This window comes from Eptatretus burgeri, chromosome 12, assembly GCF_056783735.1.
Source record: "Eptatretus burgeri isolate ZD-2024b chromosome 12, Ebu_testis_v1, whole genome shotgun sequence".
In the NCBI taxonomy this organism is placed as follows: Eukaryota; Metazoa; Chordata; class Myxini; order Myxiniformes; family Myxinidae; genus Eptatretus; species Eptatretus burgeri.
Window position 1 is genome coordinate 26,593,943 of NC_140972.1, and position 25,943 is coordinate 26,619,885.

Here is a 25,943-nt window from a genome sequence, read left to right on the forward strand (position 1 = left end):
AAGTCTTCAAATCACATATTACATGGCAGTGAATTTCTGTGGAGTAGCCACTATCATCATCATTTTCCTCTCGGGTTTCCTTGCGAGATTTTCTCTGCCCAATACAATTCCTACCAGACATTCTGGCACCCCACAATGAGTTGATTCATCCGTAATTTAACTTCACAGGTATCAATATGTAAACATGCTATAGAGTACTGTGATTGTGATGTGTTATAGAAATTGCAGAATCATGTGATGGCAATCATGTGATGGCATTGGCACGTGTGTGCTTCTACATCTCTTATAATGTATTCTATTGAGTTCCTTGTACTTCAAAACATATATTTAGACATCTAAAGTGCGTTTTGGGGAAACCTACTTGCAAAGTTAAGAGAAAAACATGAAATGGCGGCCATTTTGGACGCCATCTTGGATTGCGGAAAACGCTCAAGGAGGATTCATGAGGACTTTTAGTATGTTATTTCACACACATTCCTGGACCTTTCCTGAAAAAAATCAGCTTGTTACCAAAAATGTCCAGGTTAAACCCTAATGCTCTTGGACTACTTCCATTTCTACAGCATTTATGATTCGAATCGTTGTGTGTCAGCCTTTTAATAGGCTACGTCACGACATCGTCAGCGATGCGTGCAATGCGCTATGCCTAAGTTAGACTATCGTTGGGCATTGGTTGTGTAGGTGGACAACAGGTTCAGCATTCGTTGGTATAAGTTATCTATAACACAACGAAACGTTCTGTGTCCGTTACCAATGCGTTATACATAAGACCAAGTCGTTATGAATACGTCCGAATCTTTAAAAAAAACATCAAAAGTTCAACGTAAGCCAGCGTTTTACATAAATTTTAATACGTTGCCATCGCTGGCTAAAACGTCAAGGTGTGACCGGGCCTTAAGCACGGTTTTTCATTTGTCTGTTTATTTGTCAGCACAGAACTTTTGTGTTTTTCTCCGCAACTGCTTGTCAGATTGAGACGAAATTTTCACCATTGGTGCGACTACTAAAGTAGAATGTTTTAATTATAATTATGACGTCATAGCTCACGTGGTGTGGCAGCGATATTGGAAAAATGGGAAAAATTTGAACCTCTATCTCTTTAACCGCACCAAGGAAAAAATTTAAACTTGGCACATGGCAAGTACTCCTCATGGGAAATGAGCTTGATATTTTAGTACGTCATGGGTCACATGATTTGGTCGCCATATTGTATTTATCCTAAAACCTACAAAAATCTTCTCCAGAACGGCTGGACAGATCGAGGGAAAACTTCACACAAATGTTCTCCAAGCCATTACATGGACGTACAAGTTTGTTAAGGAATAATTGATATGTCACATGGTTTGGCAGCCCGATTGGTTTGAAGAAAAATTTTAAATAATGTTTTTGCTGGAACCTCCTTATCAGTTGATGTGAAACGTTACATTTATGATCTAGTAGTTATGGGGAATACACGTTTTAAATTTCAACTAGATCAGATGCATGGTCTGGCAGCCAGAATTATTTAATTCTTGATATGGGTTCTTTTTGTTATTTTATTTTTTATTTTTTTGAATAAGGCTCACTTGGCTGTGCCTGGATGGATTTGAGGGTAGAGGAGTAGCAGCTGAAATTGCAAATCCTATCCAGGTTCCTTCTGATGACTTCATCTTTGTTTTTTGCTTGTTTGGGTTCTTTCTGATGACTCCTAATACAGGACTTTGCCGATTTGGTCTTCAATTTGATTTTAATTAAATTGATTTTAATCCCATTCTAAATTCAATTGAATAATCATGAAAAATATCATGGGTCAGATGTCCAATCAAAACGGGGTTGAATCAAAGCGGAACGTCTTGGTACCCGATCATCAGTGCCAGCACTTATAAAGTGGCAATTCTAATTATGTCTCTTATGAATGACATAACACACCAGTACACACATGCCACACAAAATGCACCACTCAAAACAAGTTCTGGTGAGGATCTGCAATCTCTGATTGTTCTTTTTATTGTTTATTTTGTATTATGTGGCATTATAATGCCATGCTGTGGTAGAAGGACGAATTAAGTTGCTTTATATATTTTAATAAGGCGTGCATTTAAAACATTGGAATTCTAATGGATTTTGGTAGTTAATTAGCCTGATCAACTCAGGAGGTCATAAAGATCATTTTGGTGTATCACATTCCACATCAGAATGTTCCAGTAGAACTCCACAAAAAAACACGACATATATACACACACACACAAGCGCGCGCACACACACACACACACACACACACACACACACACACACACACACACACACACACACACACACACACACACACACACACACACACACACACACACACACACACACACACACACACACACACACACACACACACACACACACACACACACACACGTCATCCATTTATAGTGGAGTCTTAAAAGGTCTACAGGGTCTTAGGGGTATTGTGGATCTTTTGGGTCCTCAGGAACTTTTGAGTCTTTTGGGTCCTCTGGGTCTTTTGGGTTTTCTGGGTCTTTTGGGTCATCAGGGTCTTAAAGCGTCTATAAAGGTCGAAAGGTGTCTCAGTAGTCTCAAGGGTTCAGCCTGGTGTTGGCTTAGTGGTCAGGGTGGTTGGCTTGGGGTCCTAGGGTCCTGCATCTGAGGTCCTGATTTCCCTGTTGGCCACTGAATTAACACCAGGTGGGGTTGACTCAGCCTGCTATCCTTCTGAGAAAAGTGAAATGTGTACTCGTGTGCTGGTATGGGACATAGCATCAGCTGTATCGTCGTGCCTCAATTAAATGAGAGCTACCTGGCAGCCAAGCTGCCATATGTAAGACGAATAAGAAGTCTCAAGGGTCAAAAAGGACATTCCAATGGTGTGTAATTAATGAATCGACGTATGTAATTAATAGATACAAAAAGTACGACAAACATACACGACATTCATTTATAGAAGATATTTAATCGCAAAAACATTTAAATTTGCTTCAGAGAGCACGTGGTCGCAGCCCTGACCACAAGTACGGTCATGTGAATGCTTTTTATTCTGGGAGCTTTGACCTTCCTTAACCGTGGAGTGAAAATGGTGTGATTTCACAACAAGGTAGAAAAAGTTCCATTGGTGTTTCTGCAACATTGTTTGAGATTATTGATCAGCCAAAGGTGTTTGTTTCATTATATTTAAAGTACCCTGCTTTGAAGACGATTGCATCTCCTTCACACAACCTGTCTTCTACAGTGAATGTAACAACGTTGTTTCCTCATTAAAGTGTGAGTGGCAGGACATAATATACGAGCACTGCCATCTTGTTTTGTCTGAAAACCGGCCCACAGCCAGGGACGTCGTGGTCGTGTGGTTTCATGGCTGAACCGTGAAAATGTTGATCGACATTTTTGGTCGTGACCGTATTTGTAGTCAAGGCTGTGAAACCTCCGTCTACAATGGTCTTCACATCCTTGATGAAATTGACCAGTCTCATACTTACGCAAGACATTCATATAAATCGAAAATACTGTTGTTTTCACTTTTAAATATTTAATGTCATGCTGGTGAGGCGATGTTCATGTGAAATATTCACAGGATGACGTCTTTTGTGGAACACTGCTATTCATTGAGGCTCGCAAGAAGTTTGCAATTTTCAGGAACGCATCGCAAAACACGGAGTTTCGTAATACGCAAGGCTCAGTTGGCGAGACACCTTTGCACACCTGGCGAACAGAATAATTCATTGTGCTGATGCACTTTTCAATCTACTACCAAAGTTAAAAAAAAAAAAATCCTGTCTTATTATTCACTTGGTTGTGGGTGCTGATTGACAAGCTTTCCAATTTTGGATTCTTCTGAAAGCCAAGCCATAAATAACTTCAATGATGCAGTTTCCCTAGTAGCAATCATCGTAACATTTCCCTGGGTGGGTAGTAAGACTGACTTCAGCAGTGGAGATTTGTTGGACTATAACAAGGGACTGTTATCAGTGGTGATGGCTGCATTTGTGAATTCAGGAAAACCAGCTGGCTGGAATGGTAGCCTTGTCTGATTGCACTGCATAATGGCATATATATATATATATATATATATATATATATATATATATATATATATATATATATATATATATATATATACACATATATATACACATATATATATATATATATATATATATATATATATATATATATATATATATATATATATATATATATACATATATATATATATATATATATATTGTTGTGGTTACCAGATTCGCAAACCACCATTCAGGTCCCTTAGGTGAGGTATCTCGGTAAGTGCATGTGTAGTTAGGCCCAAACCCGTTGTCTAGTGGGAATACATGTCATTTATACGTGCTGCGACTCTTCAGGATAGCCGTTTTTCTTTCACTATCTTTATTTTGGACCAATCGCCATCACCACAACCACAACATCAACCACCAACCACAACACCGCTTCACCACAACCGCCACGACCTTTACCGTCACAACTCGCCACCATCGCATCACCGTCATCTCGCGCCACCATGGGCACCGATGCTGGACTCGTGTAGGGCGCACGTTGAACAGCGTGTACAAAACCACGGATTTTCTGCTTCAAAACGGATCCAAAACGACACACGCCCACTTTTTGCCGTCCAATCGGTGAGCGAGGGGCGAATTGGCCCGCCCCAGGGCGATCGATATATGCAAATTTGTGGATCAAAAGCCTTCACGCCCACTTTTTGTCGCGCCAATGTGGAGCGAGTTGAAAGGTCAAAGGGAGGCGGTCAAAGGCCAAGTTACGGGGGCATAAAAGGACGGTGTTCGTCAGTAAAAGGAGAAGTAAGAAGTCGGAACGAGGAAGAAAGTAGTAGTAAGAAGTCGGAACGAGGAAGAAGGGAGTCGTAAAGGTCGGAACGAGGCGAAGGAGAGTCGGAACGGAGGGGACGAGCTGTGGAGAGGCGGCGAGTCGGACGAAGGGTGCTCGCGTCGTGAAGGAGCTGCGCGCCCGAGGGAGGCCGGCAGCGCGACCTGGCCGAGGTGGAGACGCTCGTCGCGCATATAAAAGATCCTCTATACCCCGAGCATCAGCAACCCCCTCCTGTTTTCCCCCGCGCTGAGATAGTGCGACCAAGGGGGCCCCGTTCCCACCCCCTGCCAGGCACTGTCCACGAGGCCCGCGGGTTGCGGGGCCATCGCCGCTCCGCGTCTCATCACCAGACGGGTAGGCCCGACCAGGTCTCGGCCCCAGGCCTACCTCATTCTTGAGGGTATTTCTTTTCCTTGGTTTTGGGTATGTGTTGTCGGCGCCGTCTGTGAAGTAGAATTGTATAAGTGTTGCCGTGTGCTCGGTAGTCGGTATTAGCTCTGCACTGTGTTTTCACTTTTATGTTTGCTTTTTGTGTAAATGGAATTGTGTTTTCTTTTTGTGTGCATTTGGTGGAATTGTATTTGTGTGCTTCCCGTGTGCCGAGAATAAATGTGCTTTTATTGTTGAACTGTTCTCCGCTTCGCTTCGTCTTTTTCCCCATTGAACCCCCATCTTGCTTCACGTAAAGGGTTGGTAGTGGGCTGAATACGCCCGATAGTGTAATCGAACCGTCGAGGTCGACGATAACACCGCTCGGTTATTCTGATAGTACGGAACGGGTCGCTTAAGTGGCCCGTGTCCGAAGTCGACCTGCGGCGAGGTGCGATCGCCCGGTCTACCCTCCGCGTGGGTACTTAGGTAGTTCGAATTTGGCGAGCAACCCTATCCCACGCGGGGGCTGATTGGCTCGATCGCGGTGAGACCGAAAGGTCCACCCGTGACTGGTTCCCGGCGTTAGTCCGAGAGGGTCACGACTGGATTGTCCGTCCGGTGGGCGACGTGCCGCGATTCGAGTTACGTGGCCGGCCGCACGCCGGCGGCGCGAAGACCGCAACACTGGTGTCAGGTCGTGCGATACAAATTCATCGCCCTCGACGCGGCAGTGGTAGCGGAGAACAGGAAAACGGGCGGGCCTGTCGCCGGCTAAATTTACGGGAATCGGTCCAGGGGTGAGAGAAGCGACCCCCAATTCCCTCCCAAATTACGAGCGAGTTAAATTAACCCTTCACGAGAAGCAAGATGGCGTCTCAAGGCGAGCGGGAGCCGGGGGTATTAGAAATGTATATGGGATGGAATCCCCGAGCAGGAAATGTTGATTGTGCAGGAACACGGACTCGCCCAACTGAACCCAGAACCTGAAATGGGTGCGGCAGCGGCCGCAGTGTATGACACCTCCCCCCCCCCTCTCCACCAAGACCCTTCCCCAACCCTTGCCGAAACGGCTCAGCTGGAGTGCATCCAACATGGCCCAGCCATAGCCATGCTGGCGGCAATGAACAAACAAATGAATGAAGTGAAAACGACGATGGATACAAATACAAATGAAATGAAAAACGAAATGAAAGGCATGAACAAACAAATGAACGAAAAGATGGATACAAATACAAATGAAGTGAAAACGACGATGGATGCGAATACACAGCAAATGAGGGAAGAAATGAAAAAGCTGCGGGGTGAGACGCAGAACATGGGCCGAAGCCTGCAGGCGGGCATGAAGGCCGTGACCAGGGAGCTGGGAATGGCGACTTCACGTGTGGGAGCAAACGAGCTGGGTGTGGGTGCAACGGCTGACAGGCCCGCGGTGGAGGCGGGTGAAAAAATAATTCGTGGAACGTGTTGGGCGAGGGTCGTGACGATGACCGAAAGGGAAAAATTAAATGGGGAGACCAAAACGTGTGAGACGAGACACGAGGTGACGACAACGGAAATAATAGTTGAGACAAGGGAGGTAAAGGGTGAAGAGTTGGCAGAGACACGGGAGACAGAAAAAATAGAGGGAAGACTACACGATGAAGATGGGGTAAGTGACGCACACACACACACGGAGGTAGTGGAGGATAATGGGGGTGAGCTCGCGGAGCGTGTAGGGACCCGGTGCGAGCAGCGGGATGGCCTCCTCCAGGAACGAGGGGAGGGAGTATGCCCCCTTGAGGCGAGTCACGACCAGGTGAGTTCGGTCGTGCTTTGCGAGGTTGAGGGGACGAGTGCTGTGGACGGGTGCACGGAGAGCTTGGGGGGTATAGAGGCCCCGGAGACCCTTGTGGGGACACGAATCCCCAGTGTGGTTGTCCCTGTGTGTGTGGTGCAAGGTGTGAGTGCGGCACCGTGTGTGGAAGCGACCCCACGTGTGAGTGGTGTGGTGGCGATGGTGCCAGAGTGCGTGCTTCCCAGCACGCCGGGTGTGGATGGGGCACCGTGTGTGAGTGAGGCCGTGTGTGTGAGTGAAACGGCCAGTATGAGTGAGGCACCACGTGTGAGTGGTGTGGTGGCGATGGTGCCAGAGTGCGTGCTTCCCAGCACGCCGGGTGTGGATGGGGAACCGTGTGTGAGTGAGGCCGTGTGTGTGAGTGAAACGGCCAGTATGAGTGAGGCACCACGTGCGAGTGGTGTGGTGGCGATGGTGCCGGAGTACGTGCTTCCCAGCACGCGGTGTGTGGATGAGGCACAGCGGTTGAGTGCCCTCGCGTGTGTGGGTGAGGCACCGCGGGTGAGTGCCCCCGCGCGAGTGAATAGAGCACCACGTGTGAGTAGTATGGTTTGTGTGAGTAGTGAGGCACGCGTGAGTGAACGGCCGTGTGCAAGGTCGCTGTGTGCCAGGGAGACCGTGTGTGTGAGAGAGCGGTATGAGAGGGAGATGTCGGTTGGCATGCGGGAGCACGCAGCCGCGTCTCCCCGTGTGAATGTGATGGTGTGGACTGTGTGCGTGACACGCAGGTATGCGTGTGTGGAATGGCGACGGAGACGGCGACAGAGGAGAGAAAGCCGAGTAGCGGCTGTAGCTATTTCGTGGACCGTGCCGGGTTCACTCCAGCAGTGAGCACGCGGTTCGTGCTGTGCAACGCACGAGACCGCCACGTGCTCGCTTGCGAGAGTGAAGTCCCGGTCCGGAAACGCACGCGGTGGATTTGCCGATCCCGCGGACGGACAAAGTTTAGGCAGGACTACGGATTTGGACCGGACGGGTTCTCCACGCGATCGTGTGTGTTAAGCTCCAACGGGCAAAGCACATGTGTTCGCGTGGGGAACCCCTCGAGAAGTGGGGCTTGTGTTTTTTCTTTGCGCACGGTGACGTCATGGCTGCACGTGTGGTTGGAATCCGGCAGGAGGGGTATCTCTGCCGGATGGTCCCGTCCAAGGAGGAACGAGGAACACGTGCAGCTGCATGACGTCACGGGCAGGTGCAAAGTGCGCGAGCTCTGAGTTGCCGCGCAGGTGCTGCGCATGAAAAAAAAAAAGCAAGCCTCACTTTCGGGTGTACAGGATTCCTGGGCAAGGGGTGAAAGACCCCCTTACCTGGGCACAGGATGAAAACTAGTTAGGGGGAAGGGTTAGCTTAGTTAGACCGACTTCATGGGGCAGGGGTAAGTCCTCATGGAGTCCGTGGAATGGATTAGTTAGAGGGATTGTAGCCAGATTTAGGTTGGGAAATAAAATGAATTTTTGAGTTAGGAGACAGTGACAGACTTGTGGATGTGTAGAGGGGACGTAGCTTAGCTACGTAGTGTTAAAAGGAACGTGCTACTAGTGTAAGGGATGACGTGGGAGCACGAGTTAGTTAGGGGAGGTAGTTAGAAGGATGGCAGAGTTCAGCGGTGTGTGTGTTGAAGAGTTGTGGGTTGTGAGGTGAGTACTTGTTGAGTGAGTGAGGCCAGCGGGTCTGTGTGAGTGGAGCGAATGGGGAATGCATGGTGCGATGAGTGATTGGGGGGAGGAGTGACTCCCGCCCAAGGGACCCCCGGGGTCAGTGTAGATTGAGTCAGTTGGGTTAGTCAAATTGAAAAATGGAGGTCGTTTTGTTGTTGGTGGGAAAGTAGGCTCGAGACCCATTTGGAGGGGTGCAGGAGCCCTGTTGACGGGCTTGGGAGCGTGGCTGCGAAAGGTGAGTATCGCTGAGTGGGTACCCCGGGCACCAGGCTAGTCGGCCGCGGTAGGCCATGGGCCCATGGGTGGCCGGGATAGAGTAGTGGGCACGGGTGCGCCTGCTTGGTGCGGGGGCCCGGGGCGCCATTGGCCGCGTGGGCAGTGTTGTGGGCACGGGTGACCCTCGGAAAGGGGCCCGGGAGGCCGGCCTGCCACGTGTGCGTTTCAGGGGAGGTGCCATGGGGGGCACTCCCCGGTGTTAGGGAGCTGGTAGGCTCGGAGGCAGTGTAGTGCCCGGGGGTGCCATAGCGGGAGATTCGGCAGAGGGTCGTGCCTGCAAAAGGGAGCCACGTGTCCCAGCCAGGAGACCGTGTGAGGGCACGGAGAGAAAATTGGGGGGCGAGGCCCGAAATTGTGAGGACACCAACACAGGCGACGGGAATCTGGGTTGTTAGAACCAATAGTTTAAGCGAGAGGCGCTTGTTGAAAGCCCCGGGGTAGTTTAACAGTTAAATGGTTAGGGTAGATTAGGAAGTGTACCCCTCCGCACCATCCATCCCCTCGCTGTCGTTGTGGGCCGCTGGACCCACTTTGGTTATAGATCGCCGAACTCTGGGGAGGCCATTCTGAGGCTTCGTTGGGCCTCGACACAGGACGTTAGCTCTCCCTTGTTCCCCTCTGGGAAGGGAACGTAGGGGTTGGGAGTAGGCTAGGTGACAGAATAGGTTAGCCGAACAAGGACGATAAAGGGGGTTAGGGGACGATTTATAGTGGGGAAGTAAAAATAAAAAAAAATAAAAATAAAATAAGTTGGGGCTAAATTGGGGTTTGACAAATTAAGGGAGTGGGTATGTACAGTGACAGGCAAAGGCGATAGTTGGGAGGGAGACAGGTAGGTAGGTCCGAGCCCGCCTTCCAAGTGGCCAGCACCACCGCACTCCCTCCACCAACCTCCACTGAACGGCAAAGGCTGGCCAACTTCATCGGCTGGCCGTGTTTTTCTTCAAGGCGGAGGCCGGCCAACTTCATCGGCAGCTGTGTGCTGCAAGGCCTGTGCCGGCCAGTTCATCTGCTGGCTGTTTTCTTCAAGGCCTGTGCCGGCCAGTTCATCTGCCGGCTGTGTTTGCCTGCAGCGGCCTTATTCTGCGGGCTGAGTTTGCCTGCTCACCTTTGCCATGCCATGCCCACTGCCCATGTTCACCAGCCCCGTTCAATTTTGCTTTGCCCCCCCCCTGTTCATTTCCATGTGCGCCAGGATCGTAAAAGCAACAGTTTGCAAGCTGCAAGAACTGCCCTGTTGGCAGGTACAACACGGGCCTGCAGTGGCGGCCCGTGCACCGTGTTTTGCGTCCATCCATTCATCCATTCATTCGTTGTGCTCATTGCGTGTGCCACTTGAGCTGGCACGGAGACTGCGTTTGTGCAGCCCATGCACCGTTGTGGTTCACTGCATTCGGTCCATCCATTCATCCATCCATTCGTTGTGCTCATTGCGTGTGCCACTTGAGCTGGCACGGAGACTGCGTTGTGCAGCCCATGCACCGTTGTGGTTCACTGCATTCAGTTCAAACCGTTCATGCATCCATTCGTTGTGTTCATTGCGTGTGCCACTTGAGCTGGCACGGAGACCTGCGTTGTGCAGCCCAAGCACCGTTGTGGTTCACTGCGTTCAGTTCAAAAGGGAAGGCCTTGGACTGCGTGTGAGCAGCCAGCCACGTTCCCTGTCACCTGCATTGTTTTGAGCCAGAGACTGCATGCAGGCAGCCTGGCTCCCTGCTAACTGCTTTCTTTTTGCAGAGTTCAATGATCCTGGGCCATGGTTTAGTGTAAAATTTGTAAGTTAAGGTAAGATGTACTGTACATATGAGTGCGCCCCCGGCATGTTTGTCTTAGCGCCGGCAATTTTATTTAAGTCGTCCGTGTGAGTGAGTTTGTTTAGGTAGTTACGCAGCCCTCAGGTTATTTATTTTGGGGACACGAATACCATGAATGTCGCACTCAGGGATCCGTAGGTAAAATGTACTAGGGGAAAACTACACATGATGGCACACGAAAATTTGACGACTCGGGACGAGTCTGTAAAAAGGGAAGGGGGTAGTGTTGTGGTTACCAGATTCGCAAACCACCATTCAGGTCCCTTAGGTGAGGTATCTCGGTAAGTGCATGTGTAGTTAGGCCCAAACCCGTTGTCTAGTGGGAATACATGTCATTTATACGTGCTGCGACTCTTCAGGATAGCCGTTTTTCTTTCACTATCTTTATTTTGGACCAATCGCCATCACCACAACCACAACATCAACCACCAACCACAACACCGCTTCACCACAACCGCCACGACCTTTACCGTCACAACTCGCCACCATCGCATCACCGTCATCTCGCGCCACTCATGGGCACCGATGCTGGACTCGTGTAGGGCGCACGTTGAACAGCGCGTGTACAAAACCACGGATTTTCTGCTTCAAAACGGATCCAAAACGACACACGCCCACTTTTTGCCGTCCAATCGGTGAGCGAGGGGCACTTGGCCCCGCCCCAGGGCGATCGATATATGCAAATTTGTGGATCAAAAGCCTTCACGCCCACTTTTTGTCGGGCCAATGGGGAGCGAGTTGAAAGGTCAAGGGAGGGGGTCAAAGGCGAAGTTACGGGGGGATAAAAGGACGGTGTCTCGTCAGTAAAGGGGAGTAAGAAGTCGGAACGAGGAAGAAAGGAGTAGTAAGAAGTCGGAACGAGGAAGAAGGGGAGTCGTAAAGGTCGGAACGAGGCGAAGGAGAGTCGGAACGGAGGGGACGAGCTGTGGAGAGGCGGCGAGTCGGACGAAGGGTGCTCGCGTCGTGCAAGGAGCTGCGCGCCCGAGGGAGGCCGGCAGCGCGACCTGGCCGAGGTGGAGACGCTCGTCGCGCATATAAAAAGATCCTCCATACCCCGAGCATCAGCAACCCCCTCCTGTTTTCCCCCGCGCTGAGATAGTGCGACCAAGGGGGCCCCGTTCCCACCCCCCTGCCAGGCACTGTCCACGAGGCCCGCGGGTTGCGGGGCCATCGCCGCTCCGCGTCTCATCACCAGACGGGTAGGCCCGACCAGGTCTCGGCCCCAGGCCTACCTCATTCTTGAGGGTATTTCTTTTCCTTGGTTTTGGGTATGTGTTGTCGGCGCCGTCTGTGAAGTAGAATTGTATAAGTGTTGCCGTGTGCTCGGTAGTCGGTATTAGCTCTGCACTGTGTTTTCACTTTTATGTTTGCTTTTGTGTAAATGGAATTGTGTTTTCTTTTTTGTGTGCATTTGGTGGAATTGTATTTGTGTGCTTCCCGTGTGCCGAGAATAAATGTGCTTTATTGTTGAACTGTTCTCCCGCTTCGCTTCGTCTTTTTCCCCATTGAACCCCCATCTTGCTTCACGTAAAGGGTTGGTAGTGGGCTGAATACGCCCGATAATTAATCGAACCGTCGAGGTCGACGATAACACCGCTCGGTTATTCTGATAGTACGGAACGGGTCGCTAAGTGGCCCGTGTCCGAAGTCGACCTGCGGCGAGGTGCGATCGCGCGGTCTACCCTCCGCGTGGGTACTTAGGTAGTTCGAATTTGGCGAGCAACGCTATCCCACGCGGGGGCTGATTGGCTGGATCGCGGTGAGACCGAAAGGTCCACCCGTGACTGGTTCCCGGCGTTAGTCCGAGAGGGTCACGACTGGATTGTCCGTCCGGTGGGCGACGTGCCGCGATTCGAGTTACGTGGCCGTCGCACGCCGGCGGGCGCGAAGACCGCAACAATATATATATATATATATATATATATATATATATATATATATATATATATATATATATATATATATATATATATATATATACACACACAAGATATCCAACCACATTGCTCTCCTATAATTGGAAGGAATAACCAATCAGCTCTCAGGGAATAAGTTATTCCAGAGGAAAGGATTTCAAAACATTTAACTCCCATACTCTTATAGCCAAAACAAAGTTGCATAAAACAACCAAGAAAAGCTACACAAGGCAAGCCCTTTCCCATTTCCAAATCTTCCCAGAGTTCCTCCACAGCTGTAAAGACATTCACAAATCGTACACACAGGAGAGTCCCAATGCTACATGCCGCACTCAGCTGCCAGGGCAGTTTCATCACCTGATGGCGAGTTATCAGCGACAGCATCAACAGAAATGAGCTTTTGTCCTGAGTGATAGACATATCAATATATATATATATATATATATATATATATATATATATATATATATATATATATATATATATATATATATATATATATATATATACTAGCGATACCCGTGCACATGCACAGGATAGCAGTACAACATAGCTGGTAGCAGACGACAGACCGTACACGGGGACGACAGACCGTACACAGACCGTACACGACCCCCCCCCCCCCATCTTTAATATATCAGTCAATCAGTTAGTCAGTCAGTGGTGAGAAAGAGCTTTATATATTAGATATAGACTCCTCCCTTGATATTATAGCCAAAAAAAGCTGCATAAATCAACCATGAAAGGCGACACAAGGTATGCCCTTTGCCATTTCAAATCATGACCAGAGTTCCTCGATGGCTGAAAAGATATTCACAAATAGTATATTCATGAGAATCCCAATGCTACAAATCCCTTCAGCTACCAGACCGTTTTCTTTGCTTATTGGCGAATCATCAGCGACAGGACAGACACAACTATACCATCAGGCTCCCAAGTATGTACCACATGAAATGTCAAAAAGCAGTCAACATATAAATGATAAACAAAGACCCACTCACATCTCACATGTGAATGGAGGGAATAACCAATTAGCTCTCACCTAATCACTTTACCCAGGTTACTAGGATTATATAAATGAATCGACTCTTACCATGCTCTTCTTCCTGAAGAAAGCTGCATAAAGCAACCATGGATGGCTTCACAAGGTAAGCTCTTTCCTGTTTCAAACCACTCCCAGAGTTCCTCCACAGCTGTCAAGACATTCACAAGTAGTACATGCATGAGAATCAGAATGATACACACCCCTCAGAGTTAATTATTGTTTACTAGCAAATGCAACCCGTCAATTCGCTGACGGGGGTGTGAAGGGGAGGAGGTGAAGAAAAAGAGAGGGAGAGCGGAAAGGCAGAGATGTCAGTGGGAAGGGAGGGAGTAGAGAGGAGGGAGGGGAAGTGAGGAGTGTGTGAAGAAGGAGAAAATAGGAAGTGGGTGGAGGTGGGGAGAGCGACGCCTCACAAAACGTTGCTATACACTGTGGGAGAGAGGTGTGTGTGTGTGTGTGTGTGTGTGTGTGTGTGTGTGTGTGTGTGTGTGTGTGTGTGTGTGTGTGTGTGTGTGTGTGTGTGTGTGTGAGGGAGAGACTTGACTTTTGTATGCTTTTATTATAAAAGTATCAAAACACAACAGAAAAACAAATTCAAACGATTTTACAGCAAAAAAATTAATTCAACAAAAGCAATACAAACAAGTGGTGCCAGGCACAACAAATCCCGCCCATTTATAGCATAAAGTTATTTTGGGGATCAAATTTAAATTTGATACATCCTTAACCTGAATGTTGATTATAAAGAATAGAATAAGGAATATTTTAGTCTTAGTTTGAAGTCAATAAAACCATTTTTGACGAAGTTATGAGCGAAAAAAGATTTTGACCTTTTCGTGACCTGACCTTGACCTTTGACCTAATTGGACCCAAAAGTAAAGTTAATGGGGTCGTCCGAGGTTCATTACCCACCTGTGGATACAATTTGACTGTTTGAGCCAGCCCTTTTCCCGTAAAGTTGTATTTTCGTAACCATGTTTTAGTTTTAATGGAAAATTGTAATTTTGACCGCTGACCATGACCCCCAAAACTTCGGACCCTACCGATCTTCACAAATATGCATTTTTCACGATAGGAATGGGTAGGATTATAAGTGACAAATAAAATAAGGTTCACTACAAGCTTAGTTTGAAGTAAATCAGATCATTTTTGACGAAGTTATGAGCGAAAAACGATTTTGATCTTTTTGTGACCTTGACCTTGACCTTTGATCCAATTGGATCCAAAAGTTAATGGGGTCGTCCAAGGTTCATTGCCCACCTGTGGATTAAATTTGAAAGTGTTTGCTAAAGCCGTTTTGCCGTAAAGTTGCTAACAGACAGACAGACAAACAAACCGGACGATTACAATATCCCGCTCCCTCCCTCCGGGGGGCGGGATAACAAGGGTGTCTGTTCGTGTCAAAACCACTACAGAATAATACATATATGCAAAAAGTAAGTGAAAGTACTTTACACTTTTGCAAACAGATTCCATCACAAAAAGAAACTCAACACCTCATCAGTGTACCAGTGATCACCCACAATATCTAGGCTCAAAAGATAAGCCTGCTCCATTTTTACTCGTGCCGAAACCATACCTTTAAAGCACAAAAGCACATTTGCATTTTTCCCCTTCAATTTTGCTTTCCTGGTTTTATAAATTGCCAGTTTAGCAATGCCCAACAGAAAAGAGAAAAACGAGAGGACTGGTTTACTTTTATAATTCCCCCCGATTCCATAAATAAAGACTGGAAAGGAAAAAACAAAATTAAATTTATAGAAAAGCTGTTGAAGGAAGAGAAAGAGGGGTACCAAGCTCTTACATTCAATGAAACCGTGGGCAACATTTTCAATCAAATCACAAAAAGGACAAGAAATTAGAACAGAAGAATTAAACTCATGGAGTAATGTCTGTGTGACCAGGGCTTGATGTGCTAGTCTCCAATTCAGGTCTCCAGTTCGCTCAAGAGTTGGAGAACTATACATTTTGTTCCACACTGGAGTTAAAAAGCTCCAGGAGGTAAGGTCACATTCCACCGATTTTTCAACAGTTTTGTAAAACCAGGTATACATGCTTCCAGACATGTTGTAGATAGCCGTTTTCCCCATGACGTGAAACACACCAATTTCCTCTAAAGGCCCTGTTACACCTTAATGATTTAGCCAGCGTATGCCGACGTATGAAAAATTTGTCTAAAACGCTGGCACACGTCGAATACGTTATAGGTAAGTTTTGAATACGTTAAGAGCACACTGGCATACGTCGTAGTACGCTGGCATGTCATAGTACACCAAGCTCGTCGACAAATTTTAACATGCTTGAAATTTTTTGACGTATGCCAGCGTATGACTCGCATGTTCCGCATACGCTGGCCATAAGTTGTAGGCACGTTACGCGATCGTTGACACACGTCGAGGTAATGTTTAGCATACCAGAAACTTATTTCTAACCTATGAGTAACGTGTTGTAGGCACGTTACGCAATCGTTGACACACGTCGACACACGTTACTTGTAAGTTACTCATAAGTCGAAACATGTCGAGGTAATGTTTAGCGTCAGTGTTCCAGACTCCATGGTTTTTTTTTCTTTTTCTTCGGCATGACGGCGATGTTGATACTTCAATTTCTAGTGCGGTTATAATATAATATAATTAATAGGCTGCCGCTCAACGATTTAAATCATAACCGCACTAGAAATCGAAGTGTCAACATCACCGTCATACCGAAGAAAAAAAAATAAACCATGGAGTCTGGAACACTGACGGGTTCCTCCTGTGTGAAGCCCATTTTTATATACCAATTCCCCTAAACACTGCCAATACGCCATTATATGGTAGCTGTAAGTTAGTAACACGTTCAGTAAATTCTGTGGTCGTCCGGAAGAGGTCAAATACGTCTACATACATCAATATGCGTTGGAGATACGTTACACATAGGTTCAAAGCACGTTACTCATAGGTTCAAAGCACGTAACTCATGGGTTAGAAATAACTTTCGGGTACGCTAAACATTACCTTGACGTGTTTCGACTTATGAGTAACTTACAAGTAACGTGTGTCGACGTGTGTCAACGATCGCCTAACGTGCCTACAACTTATGGCCAGCGTATGTGGAACATGTGCGTCAAAAAATTTTCAACATGCTTAAAATTTGTCGACGTAGTATGACGTATGCCAGCGTGCTTCAGCGTGCTCTTAACGTATACAAAACTTACCCATAATATATTCGACGTGTGCCAGCGTATTCGGCAAATTTTCATACGTCGGCATACGCTGGCTAAAACGTCAAGGTGTGACAGCGGCTTGACACTTCGATGGCTCGTGCGGTTATGATTTGAATCGTCGAGCCACAGCCTTTTAATAGGCTATGCCACGTGATCGTCGGCGATACGCTGCCGCACGCGATGCATTAGTTAGACCATCATTGGGCATAGGTTGTGAACACAGACAACACGCTCAGCATTCGTTGATATAAATTATCTATATGTTATCGAAACGTTCTGTGTACGTTACTAATACGTTATGCATACGTCCAACTCGTTTTGAATACGTCCAAAACTGGAAAAAATCATCAATAGTTCAGTGTACGCCAGCGTTTTACATACATTTTGATACCTTGTCATACACCGGCTAAAACGTCAAGGTGTGACAGGGTCTTAAGTTTGAGGAGAACACACCCTCGTTTTTCTTTGAGGCAATTTGAAATTCAGGGAACTCGAGACGTGAGTGTACCACTTCATCCACCCCAGTCCACCCGATGTTTAGTCTATGAAAGGTTTGAATTACTGCTTTCAAGATATTTTCCACAATACGAGCAGAACGAACACCAGTTTTTAATGAAAGTGAGCTTACAGGTAGCCAGGTATTCGAGGATGGCTGCAACAGGTCTCGCACTCTGTTTATTCCAACACTGGTGAAACAATGCATAAACGACCTGGAGGTTGAAATTCTAGAGAATAAAGGATTCCAAACTAATGGCTCATGTACAAACTATTTGGCATGGTATGACACCTGTAAACATTGCACTCTGAGGACTTGCCAAGCATTCAAAAGGCTCTGATGAAAACTGGGGAGCTGAGACCTGTCAACGTGTTGCAGGTCGATGAGGAAAAGTTCACGGTCATATTTCAGACCTTCCACTTTCTGCAAACAGGCGTTTGTGAGAGGTCGCCAAGGAGCACACTCACTGTACAGTAGGCGCTTAATCGTGGAAATTCGGAATGCCATTATCCGACTTGGGATATGCATCAGATTTTGACCACCCGCATTTCGGGGTCTGCAGACCACGTCTGGGCCCAGCCAATGGTGGCCACCCCAGAAAAAAAAATCAGTCAGAACCCTCAATGCCTGTGACTAAGTATCTTGGAGGTTCAAGTGGGATAACTCTATGCCAAATAAATGGAACCACCAGGTTGTTTATGATTGACACCCGTGTCTTAAGCGAGAGAAGTTGGTACAATCTTCTCCACCTTGCCAGTTTCAATTAAATTTTTTCCAGGAAGTTCTCCCAATTTGTTTGTTCATACGCTTCAATTCCTAGAAATAAGCCTAAATATTTAAACCCCTCACTACTCCACTGTATTCCTCTTGGTAAAACAGGCAGGGACGAGGAAGGCGATCTGGGGCCCACCCAAAAAGCTACACTTTTTTTTCCAATTTACCCTTGCAACAGAAGCAAGCTCAAACTGGGTAAGGCAACGAGAGACCTCAGAAACATCTTTTTGATTTGCAATAGCAACACAAATATAATCAGCATAAGCTGAAACGATGACTTTGGAGTTTTGTGAAAGAGAGACTCCTAACACTGAGTTCCGAAGTAAAACTAATAATGGTTCAACGGATAGATTGTAGAGCATGCCTGATAGCGCACAGCCCTGACGGATGCCTCGCTGAAAGGGGAAAGGGTAACAAAGACTATTATTAACCTTCAGCAGACAAGATGCATTTTTGTACAATAACTTAACATAAGCAACTAGAATGGGCACTCGGTAGAGCGCATACCTTCGCCTCCGCTACTTTTTTGTTCTTGGCATGAGAGTGGGGGGAACAGAACAGTGAACATTTTGGTGTTGGTTTCATGCAAATCGGTTTTTATTTGACCGTGTTATGACAAAAACCGCATATTTTGAAAGGTCGTGACCCCACTTGACCTTTGACCCCCAACCGCAAACAAGGGTAATGACGTAATTGTGTCATGTCGCTCATCACAAGATTGGGCAATGAATTCTGAACATTTTGGCATCGGTTGCATGCCAATTAGATCAAAATTGACCGCGCTATGGTAAAAATACGAATTTGACCTTTCCGTGACCTTGACCTTTGACCCGATCGCTCCCAAAATCTAATCAAATGTTCCTTGGTTAATAACCCATCATCCCACCAAATTTCAAGCGATTTGGTTTAATACTTTCTGAGTTATGCGAATAACAAACACACACACACACACACACACACACACACATTCACAAATAAATAAATAAATAAATAAATACACAGCGACCAATACATAACCTTTCGCAGAATGCGAAGGTAATAAATTTTTCCCCAAACCCTGTTCTCCTTAATACATCAAACAAAAAAGAATGGTTAACACTGTCAAAAGCTTTTTCTTCATCTAAAAGTAATCAACCAAAACCAGCAGATGTAGTTCGACCAAGACTGATCCAGTCTCTCACCAAAAAAATATTATCGTCTATGGAATGTTCTGGAACACAGTACGATTGATCAGTGCCAATCAAGAAAGAGATGACTTCCTTTAGACGGATTGCAAGTGCTTTTGACAATATTTTATAGTCCGTGTTGAGGAGTGACACAGGCCGCCAATTTGCGGTCTCATGCAGGTTTCCTTTCTTCGGAAGGAGACACAAAACTGCCCTCCGGCAGCTCAATGGCAATTCACCTTGTTCAACACTCTCCTGAAAGACCTCAAGAAGAGTAGGGCCTAGAACGTCCCAGAAAGCCTTATAAAATTCAGCAGGAAGGCCGTCTCGTCCAGGGGCTTTCCCATCCTTGCTATCCTTGAGCGCAGCAGTAAGTTCTCCAAGAGAAATGCCAGGCTCAAGCAATTGTTGTTGGTCTTCAGACAGAGAAGGGAGCTGTTCAAGCATCGCATTCCTGTTCTCCTCATTCAGAACTCTTTTTGCGAAGAGTTTAGAAAAATAGTCTTGTAGTTCATGCTTGATATCACTCTGGGAGGTCAACAAATCACCACCAGAAGAGCGCAAAGCATGGATTTGTTGAGAGGTCTTGATCGTTTCTTCCAAATTGAAGAACCCTTTGTTTGGTGTGTCAAGTTGGATTTTTTCGTTCCGCAGTCGGACGAATGCACCGGCCGCCCGCTCTTTCACCATTTCAGCCAGAAGGGTCCGTTTCTCCGACAACTGCTGGACATTCACGTCAGACAATCCAGCTTTCTGCTCACAGATAAGTATATCGTTTTTTAAAGCAGATATCACACCAAAAGTGTTGTATGTGCTGTAAGAGCAGTATTGTTAGCAAAAACATTTGATTTGGGACTTTGTGCAGTCCCACCATTGTCTTAAGTTCAAATATGAACCCTTTTGTGACTCGCATTTTTCCCATCTTATATATTATTTCCGAGTTTGTGGTTTCGTGTCGCGCTATCTTCGACTTTGTTCTGTGCTAGAGTAACGTGATATTTGGCTTACATTATCTCAAAGACCATATGAGGTGCATGGTACAAAAAAAGGAAATAAAATGGTTCTGAAACAGTGAAATCGTATTCCACTTACTGCATTAAAGTAAAATTACTACTGATACTCTGCATCAGTTCCTTTCTCAAACACACCCACCCCAACACGTCGCGCAGAACGCGGGTATGCTAGTACCATTTTAAAAGCTTATATAAAATGTGCACTTTGTAAAAGTTTCAAATGAAAAGTCCAATATGCACTTCCACAGACATGAGGAGGAAAGCCACACACCATAACAATAGTGTGATGATCAGAAAAACCAGACGGCCTTATATAAGAGTTTTTAACAATGTTTACCATTTCATGATTAACATAAAATCTGTCGAGGCGAGCCATCGTCAAAACATTTCTTGATGCACAAACCCATTTATATTGACGGATATTACGGTTTTGGACCCGCCACACATCAGCTTAAACTTTTTGACTAGCTGTGCCAAAGGCCTTGCACTGGGTGGATGAGGCTCACAAGTGTTCCGATCAAGTTGTGGGTTGAGGGTGCAGTTGTAGTCACCCCCCAGACACAACAACATGGTTAAGTCAATGGTGCTTACAAACTCTGCCAACTTGTACAGAAAGGCACCTCTTTCAGAGTTAGCACTAGGAGAGTAAACATTTGTCATGCAAATCTTTAGGTTACTACTGACAAATTGCAGACAGTAAGTAACCTTTGCAAATTTCCTTACAAGTTATCTCCGAAGGCTGGAGTCGAGGATGCAACACTATTGCCACACCAGCCTTGGCCTCAACAAGCGCACTCGAGAAAAAGAGACAACCTTTAAAGATCTTACACCACTCATCCTCAGAAGACTGATTTGCATGCGTCTCCTGTAGCATTAGCACATCAATTTTTTTCATTTTGGAAGAGCTAAAATACCTGGAGGCGACGCACACAACTGCGGCCTCCGTTGATGTTCAGGGATGCTACTTTTATCTCCATTCTGTTAGTTATTCTTGAAGCTCTTTACCAGCCTGAGTAACACATTTCCTTAACCTTTGGAATTGAGGATCTGATATGTTAACCTGATTAGGATCACGAATCATACTCCTTGCAGTTTTAATGAAATCGTGTAAATTCGGGAAGTAATCTTTGATTTTTACGTATCTTTTCCTGAATATCATCCAAGAATTTAATCACATTTTCTTCAGGCACTAAGGTTGTGTCGTTTCCCCCTTCATCCTCTTGAGAGCTTAAAGCACTAAAATGTGGGGTAGAAGAGGTTTCATCTGAATCAAGTCCTTCATCTATGGCCACTCCTATTACTTGTGGAACACTTACTTTTGGCTCAACAGAAAGTTCTGCTCTGTTTACGGACCCCTCCGAATTTGCCTTGTCCATGTCCTTCCTCTCTACAACCCTTACAGTCGGGTCAATTTATGACAAGCAACCACCAAACCCACGCCAAAAGGTTTCTCAGTGGTTTTCATTCCTACTGGATATACTGATCAATAGAAAAAAAAGTCTACCAAAATCTGACATGTGGAAAAAAAAGTCTACCAAAATCTGACATGATGGCCGCCACCGGGCTTTGAAATAACTAAAACAGCTACAACTTCTTCAATAGTTGTGATAAAAACATAATTGTTGGTTCTGCTCCATGGTTTTAAATGGATCAGCAATCCACTGGTGTCAATAAAATTTAGATCTGGTCAGTATGTAACATAAAATCCAAGATGGTGGCAAAAAATGAAGGGCGTAAAATCAATAAATTGTCTCTATATAATCAAACCTCTGTTAGGCAATCACCCAACATTTATCAAATTCTAACAAAAGGGTTTTCAGTGTTCTCTTACCAGTAATTATATGTGATGTATTACATGTCAGGGGAATGTCCCTGGCTCTGATTGAGTAGCCTATCCCTTTCTTCGAATGCTCTTTCCCTGAATGTTTTGTTTTCTGTGTTTCAGGTTTGAAGAATGCTCCTGAGATGCACGAAGATCGGTGTTCAATTTGCAAGGAGAGGCTTGAAGATGGAAGTGACGTTGTGCAAATTCGTCAGAAGGGCGCTGATGGCATCAATGCAGCCAGTGTTCAGAGAGGTGACAATGTTTATTTGGCGACTGGATGCAAGGTACACACGGACTGTCGTAAACGGTATATAAATCAACATGACATCCCGAATCAAAAGAAGAAACGAGGACCATCCAAATTGTCCAGGAAGCGAAGTTCACGTGTGTTGACCGGGCCTTTCAACAGCAAATCTGACTGCTTGTTCTGTGGAACCACAGTGGACCTTGGAAGTTTTGACTACAGTCATGTCAAGACTGACGACTTTGCCAAAACCATTCTGGAGTGCTGTAAGAATCGGTCCGATGATTTGTCATTCACAGTGAAAGGGCGGATTGAGTACTATGGTGGAGATCTTCATGCAGCTGACTGCATATATCATCATCAGTGCAGTGTCCATTTCCACACTGGGCGTGATGTACCAATGCACTTCCGGAGTGGACCAGATTCAACAAGTAGGAAATCTGGACGTCCGATAGATAGTGACCAAGAGCAGGCATTCTCCAGAATGTGTTCATATCTTGAGATGAATGATGAGGAACAGATGACTGCTTTTTACCTTCGTGGCAAAATGGAAGAGTTTCTTATGGATGAAAATTCTCTTCCATACACCAACTACTATCTGAAGAAGAAAATGAAGGAAAGATATGGGGACTCCATTTATATTGCTGAAGGAGATGGCGTAAATGACATAGTTACATTCAGGGAGAAAACATCACACATACTCCGGTCATTCTACAAAGAAGCACAAAGTGAGAAGGAGATGAAGAGGCACAAAAGAAGGCCATAATTGAGACGGCAGCAAGGCTGATCAAGAGTGATATCAAGAACGGCGTACCATCTGTTACTGATCACTACTCAAAATCAGAAGAACTTGAACTTGACTCTGCACTGGCATTCCTTCCAGATGCACTTCAAAATATGTTGAATAGTCTGTTCATTGAAAAAAACACGCAACGTAAAGTGGCTGGTATTGGACAAGCCATTGTACAAGCAGTGAGACATCAGGATGTCATTGCACCACTCCGGATTGGTCTCGCTGTGCAGGTCCATCACATATATCGGTCAAAATTCCTTGTGGAAACCCTGTGTAATATGGGGTACGGCTCGTCATATGGTGAAGTACTGCGGTTTGAAAAGAATGCGGCAAGCTGTGTCACACCCGATTTGCTAATTGAAGATACAGGTGTATTTGACCTATCAGTGTTGTTTGCCGGTGACAATGTAGATCACAAAATAATCACCCTTGATGGCAAATGTACCTTTCATGGAATGGGCATGATAGCTGCATTGACTCCTGGTATAAAATCAAGTCATCTTGTGACAAGGCAGAAGATTTCAGAATTGAACATTGTACAGATGTCGAAAATTGATATCAAAGAATATGGCTTTGCAACCAATGTTCTTCGCAACATCAAGTTCTGAGACCTCCCAGATCACCGAGTCTGTGACATGAGAGTTGAGATCTTCTGGGAGCTATCCTTCTATTTCAAGCAGACTGTACCAGGCTGGCAGGGGATGATGCACATCCTTCACCGAGGACAGACACATCCTGGCGCATTCTCCATTCTGTATTTACCAATGATTGATATGTATCCAGATGGCAAGGCTTGCATTCTGTCCACTTTGAACTTCCTGTCTCACATGGCCATCAGACACCATGTCCCTCCTGTGATCATGTTTGATCAACCGCTGTACTGGAAAGCTGCAGAGATAATCAGTGCTGCACCAGAGAATAGCCATTTGAAGGGGATCGTGCTTAGGCTGGGTACATTTCACACGTCCATGAATCTGCTTGGAGCAATAGGCACGTTGATGGCGGGAACAGGACTCAAAAACATCCTGGAACTGGTGTATGGTGAAAATGCTGTAGTTCATATGATGTCCGGAAAATCTGTTCAGAGGGAATTCCGAGGTCATCTACTGGTGAGCAAGTGTCTACATCGAATTATTGTGGCATTTGTAGTGGAGGAAAATCCTGAGTTCATGCTCCAAGTAGAAAAGATTGAGAAAATGTATTCGTCCTTGCAAACGGGTGACATCTCTCTTGAAAGTCTTGAAGAATCAGATGCAATTGTGAAGATCACTGATGAACTTGAAAAAAAGAAATCTGAACTTGCTGCACAATTCAAAACGAGTAAGCTGTGGCTGGGTTATCAGAAAATGCTCCATGCTGCTCGGGAAATGATCAAGGCAGATCGCACTGGGTCTTGGAAGGATCACTTGCAAGCTGTTGCTGATGCCTTGCCAATATTTGCAGCAGCTGGACACTACAACTACCAGAAGTCTGCTTATCTCTACGTACAATAAATGAATGAACTGGAGAGCAAACACCCAGATGTGTATGAGAAGTTTCAAAATGGCTTCCATGTGATCCGGCGAACAAACAAGTTTTGGGCAGGCCTCAGCTGTGATCTAGTCATCGAACAAACACTCATGAGATTACTAAAGAGCACCGGTGGCTTGACTCATGGCAGTAAGATGACAGAGGAACACCTAGCATTGTGGACAATGTCAGCCCCCATAACATTTGAGGTCAACGTCGCCATGCGGGACTTCAATGATCTCACATACGCAACAAGCGAACAGCATAAAGAAGCAACTGGTGCCAGAATTGAAAGACATGCATTCGACCTCTCGAAGATAAGCACAAAGCTGAATGCATTTTCACCTTTCTCCTCTGATCCTACATTGAGAAATATCATAAATGGTGGCAAGCGAAGACATCAACGAGCATGAATATGAAGCTGTTGGGAACAAAATCATCGAGAGAATGATTGGACAACCTGTGTTTTCCTTCTCCATCAAGAGGACAGAGAAAGCAAAGACACTGGGAAATTATAATGCTCTCCAGGTTGCTCCTCACAGAACCATCGGCTCCAGTGTGCTATTCCAGCGATTCCTGGTGGTATCCCAGATGGGTGATTTGTCACTTGAGGACGTGATAAGTTTTGAGCTCAGTCCATACCCTCCATCCCTCTTTGAGGACAACAAGATCTTGAGGAAGGCCGACAAACCTCAACTCGCTCAAGCCGTCAATGACCACTCTACCAAGGCACTGGCATGTGAAGGAGATCCTGACACCACACCTTCAGCACACCTTAAGACTGAAAGATATGTTCTTGATGGTGGATCCTTGCTGCACAAGCTCAAGTGGAAGAAGGGAGATACATATGGCAAAATAGCCAGAGCATATGCAGACTTCACAACAAAACACTATGGGATAGCAACTGTTGTCTTTCATGGCTATGGTGCAGGCCCTTCGATAAAGGATAACACTCAGCAGAGACGGGGACAAGCCAACAGCTATCCGACTGTGAACTTCACCGGAGAAACTGAATTTGACAGAAAAAGAGATGAATTCCTATCTGTCGGCAGTAACGAGCAACAGCTGATCACCTTAATAGGTGATCAGCTGAAGAAAGTGGGCTGCACAGTTATTCAGGCAGAAGAGGACGCTGATGTGGACATTGCCAAGCCAGCCGTAAACAGAAAAATTCTG

At 46.0% G+C, this 25,943-nt stretch overlaps 1 protein-coding gene across 2 annotated transcripts in view; it reads right to left on the minus strand.

Moving 5' to 3' along the window:
- LOC147015284 (uncharacterized) overlaps positions 1 to 25,943 on the minus strand; it is a 444,530-nt gene that overhangs the window by 321,471 nt on the left and 97,116 nt on the right. Inside the window, exons 3-4 of one of the 2 annotated variants that reach the window (XR_015050271.1) lie at positions 13,791 to 13,890; positions 2,940 to 3,687 (exon numbers count right to left, since the gene is read on the minus strand). The gene's annotated coding sequence lies outside the window, so the exon portion shown is untranslated. Of the gene's footprint in view, positions 1 to 2,939; positions 3,688 to 13,790; positions 13,891 to 25,943 lie in introns of those variants that run through there. The other variant, XM_085849894.1, reaches the window with a different exon arrangement.